Source organism: Heptranchias perlo, unplaced genomic scaffold (assembly GCF_035084215.1).
Source record: "Heptranchias perlo isolate sHepPer1 unplaced genomic scaffold, sHepPer1.hap1 HAP1_SCAFFOLD_52, whole genome shotgun sequence".
Classification (NCBI taxonomy): domain Eukaryota; kingdom Metazoa; phylum Chordata; class Chondrichthyes; order Hexanchiformes; family Hexanchidae; genus Heptranchias; species Heptranchias perlo.
Window position 1 is genome coordinate 7,672,801 of NW_027139537.1, and position 4,733 is coordinate 7,677,533.

The following is a 4,733-nucleotide window of genomic DNA, read 5'->3' on the forward strand; positions in this document are numbered from 1 at the left end:
GGTTTGTGCTTGTAGTTTCTTTTGGATAAAGAGTCCATTATTTAAATTTAAAATTAAACCTTGTGGAGATAAAAATGAATTGCCCCAAATTAAAGTGTAAAATCACTTTGCACCTTTTTGCTCCTCCATCTGGACCATGTGTAACTTTCCCAGTGAGTTGCTGGATTCTGTAATAAATCACAATGTACTCTTACCCCTTCTGCTGTGTTACTAAACTGGACAGTGTCCCGCAGCACTCTCCTGTTCTGTTACTGTTACAAATACTGTATTGTTTCAGATTACAGAAAAATATGAATAATGGAGAATTAAACCAAATCCCAGTTCAGAATTACATTCAGATCGAGTCCAATTTTACTTTGATTTATTTAATAGAAACTAGAATTACATTCTCTACACAAAATGGCTCATTTGACCTTTCCTCCGAATGTCTGGTCTCTCCTTCTCTGTAAGAATTAAGTCCAAATAACCAAATGTTAATCCATTATTTTGGATAAGATCACATTTTGGTGTTTAATTCCCTCACTGCACCGTTGTCTTTATGTTAAACACCAGCTAGTGCCAGTCTCACACAGTTTGTATCTTTAACTATGGTGCAACAGTGATTTAACAGGAACACCAAATGCACCCTGTCCGTGTCTCTCACCATAACAAGCTCCACCTTGCCCCTCAGTAAGATGGCTGCCTTATTGGCGGCCATTATGTTTCAGGATCAGGGCCGCCATTTTGTTTCTGCTTCATGGCAGCCAATCTGTTCAATATGACCATCTTGCCCCCCATTTAGTTGGCCGCCTTGCCCCTCACTTAAATATGTGCATTGCCCCTCACTTAAATGGCTGCCTTGCCCCTCAGGAAGATGTCCAGCTTGCCCCTCAGTAAGATGACTGCCTCACTGGTGTCCATTTTGTTTCAGGTTCATGGCATTGAAGTTGTTCATAGATTCATGGTTCCATGGAAGGTACGGGAGAAGACGAGGCCATTCAGCCCACTGTGCATTTGCCTGCTCTTTGAAAGGGATGTCGAATTAATCCCATTTCCCCCTCTGCTCTTTCCCCACAGCCTTGATGGAGGCTTTGTAATAGCAGTTGTATTATGGAAATACATGTATATGTATATATGCAAATTGATGTTGTAGTAGTTGCTGTAATATATAAATACAAGTTGTTGTTGTCGATAAAGATTGTCTCTCAATCTTTTACTCTTTAGATTCTTCTCCTTTATAAACTGGACTTTGTTTCTGTGGAAATGAATGTTGCTGAGAGATTGTCCCTGTAACTGAATGAGGGATCATGCTGTGTATTCGGTTTTTCAAAAAAACGTTTTTACCTTGGCTGTTTTAACCGTCATGAATTTGTTTGAACTCTTTGGCTAATTGGAAAAAGCCACAAACTGTAAGTTGACCACAAACTACAGGCTTTTTGTCCACTGCACATTAAAACAAGAGAAAAGAGCAAAGGTAAAGTTCGTTCACCTTTGCAAACTGCAACATAAAGGGTGAAGTAGAAACAAATGCCCAGGGTTTGTGTCCCCTGCTCCAGGGACAGAAGTGAAAATGAGCACGGGAGCAATTTGGACCAGGCAGCGAACAATAACTCGAACAGGCAGACAGACCAGCACCTTTTAGGGAAGGGGTGGGGAGGGGGGATTTGGTGGGTGAGGGATTGAGTGGCAAAACAGGAGAGAAAACCTTGCAACTTGTATTAGAGAGAGAGAAGCAACTTGTGCTCTTCAGTCTGACCTGAGTGCCTTTCTGTCTCTCTCTATCTCCCAACTTTTCTCACTTTTCTTTCGATTCTCTGCTTTCTAACTAAGGATTGTGTTTGTCAGTGGTGTTTGCTGAGAGATTGCCTGCCTGTGTAATGGAATGAGTGAGTGAGTGTGAATGTGTGTGAGTGAGTGAGTGAGTGAGTGTGAGGGAGCTCTGGGCTCTTGCTGTGCCTTTTTAATCGCTTACTTTGTTTTTAATCAATTCATTTTCACTCTCTCTCTCTCCCTCCAGAGGATATTTTTGTAGAAATGCTGTAACATGAAAATGTTGGAAGTGAATTTTTGGGAGGAGGAGGATTCTTTGGGAAGAAGTTTGCTCTCCACAGGGGACTGGTCGAGGCCTTCACCACAGGCTGCACGCAATGGGGCTCACGTGAGTTGTGTCTGGGTCACTGTTGGATAACTAGTAGCACTGTGGGATCACGGGTTGCTGTGGCATCACTAAGATACTGCAGGTTCACTGGGACATTGTGGGACCACTGGGACACTGTGTGATCAGTGGGACACTGGGACCAATAGGTTACTCTGGGATCACTTGGTCACTGCAGGTTCACTGGGACACTGTGCGATCACTGGAACATCGTGGGATCACTGGAACAACGTGGGGTCACTGGAACACTGTGGGATCAGTGGAACACTGGGATCACTGGAACCACTGTGGGATCACTGGTTTACTGTGGGATCACTGGGTTACTCTGCGATCACTGTGGAATCACTGGGTGAACTGTAGATCATTGGGACACTGCATGAGTGGGGCCCTGTCACTGGGTGCACTGTAAGATCACTGGGTCACTCTGCGATCACTGTGGGATCACTGGGTGCACTGTGAATCACTGGGACACTGTGGATCAATGGGGCACTGTCACTGGGTGCACTGTGAATCACTGGGACACTGTGCATGACTGGGGCCCTGTCAGTGGGTGCACTGGTAAGATCACTGGGTCACTCTGCGATCACTGTGGGATCACTGGGTGCACTGTGAATCACTGGGACACTGTGGATCAATGGGGCACTGTCACTGGGTGCACTGTGAATCACTGGGACACTGTGCATGACTGGGGCCCTGTCAGTGGGTGCACTGGTAAGATCACTGGGTCATTCTGCGATCCCTGTGGGATCACTGGGTGCACTGTAAGATCACTGGGTCACTCTGCGATCACTATGGAATCACTGGGTGCACTGTGAATCACTGGGACACTGTTGATTAATGGGGAACTAACACTGAGTGCACTCGATGATCACTTGGTCACTGCGGGAACACTGTGGAATATTTATTTACCCAGTTGGGCCGAAAGGCACCTTTTCACCTGCAGTTCATTCGATGTAATTCTATGCATATAAAAATAGATATAATGCCGTTGTTGTTGTAGTAAAACAGGGAATCCCGGAGAGACTTCTTTACCCAGATGGGCCGAATGACCTCATTCTGTGCCGTGCTGTATTCTATGCAGTATATGTCCAAACATAAATATATTATATATACAAGAAGATGTTGTAAAATCGAAATAGCTGTTGGGCCGAATGGCCTCTGTGATATATGCGCTGTACTGTACATTCAAAGTAAAAGATATAAATATATTATATTATAAAACATAGTCAAGATTGTGTTGTTGTTGTCAAATGAGGAATTCAGGGGAAAATCTTTACCCAGATGGGCCGAGTGGCCTGTTTCTGTGACGTGGTGCATCCTATGTAATATGTATGTAACGATATATTACATTGTATTATACATACAAGAAGTAGTTGTTTTAAAATAGAAATAGCAGTCGGGCCGAATGGCCTCTCTACTGTACTGTGCATTCGATGTTAAATATATATAAATATATTATTAGATTATATATTGTATCATATCTTCTACTCCAGAAGTTGTTGTTGACAAATAAGAAATTCAGAGGAATTTCTTTACCCAGATGGGCTGAATGGCCTGTTTCTGTGCCGTGCTATAATCGATGTAATATATATATAAAGATTGCAACGGGGTTAAATTCGATAACGCCCGAATCCGGGGGCGGGAACGATTAACCCCCACGTGATTAACCTGAACCCGGTCGTTGAGATGCAGACAGTCCGTGAGATTGGTGCTGCCTGGTGATTTACCTGATTCCTGCGAGCAGTCAGGCCTGGCTGCGCTGTTGAGCGGCTTATCACCAGCAGGGGGTCCCCGATATAGCGTGAGTGGTCAGCACCTCTCAAAGGCAGCCTGCACCTCTTAAAGGCAGCCTGCACCTCTTAAAGTCAGGCTGCAATTCACAAAGTCAAACACTTGATTCAGATACAAACCTCCGGGGTCATTTCTTCTCGTACACTTTTGATTGGCAGCTTCTTTTGAATTAAACAGACCGTTGCTTAAAATGACTGGCTCCCAGTCCTTGTTTTGAAGCCATTTATCAGCCTGTCTTTTTCAAACTGGTGAGTCTGTTTGGAATCTCTGAGAATGTTCATCAAGTCGACAGCTTCCATCGTTTGTGAGAAAAAGACAACAAAGAACCAGGATGTTCAAAGGTTCGGTCACAGTTCCGTATAGTATTTGTGAATTATTTATTATTTTCTTTTCCAATCAGGATCTGGTTGAGCTTTACAGTAAAACTGTTGCCTTACTGCTACTATTTCTTTATTCTCTTATTGTTTCATCAATTTGTTTGGCAGTTAAAGTCTAAAACAAGGTCCAGTGTAGTGTGAATCTGTCAACCTTTGAACAGCAGGCACTATTAGGCACTGGATAGAACGAGTGGGCTGAGATAATCTGAAGGGGTTTCACTGTTCATTACCTGGAGCCCTTCAAATGTTACATTGATATCAGGACAAGCGGAAACACTGAGACATTGGGAGTGGAGCCTCACCTAACAGAGGAGCTGCTTTTTCAAGCTTAGGAACACAGCTGATTTTAAATCAGCAAAATTTCACTTCATTCAATTTGGCAAAAAAACAACTATCTCTGAACTGTCACCACTATTTGAAAAACACAGACA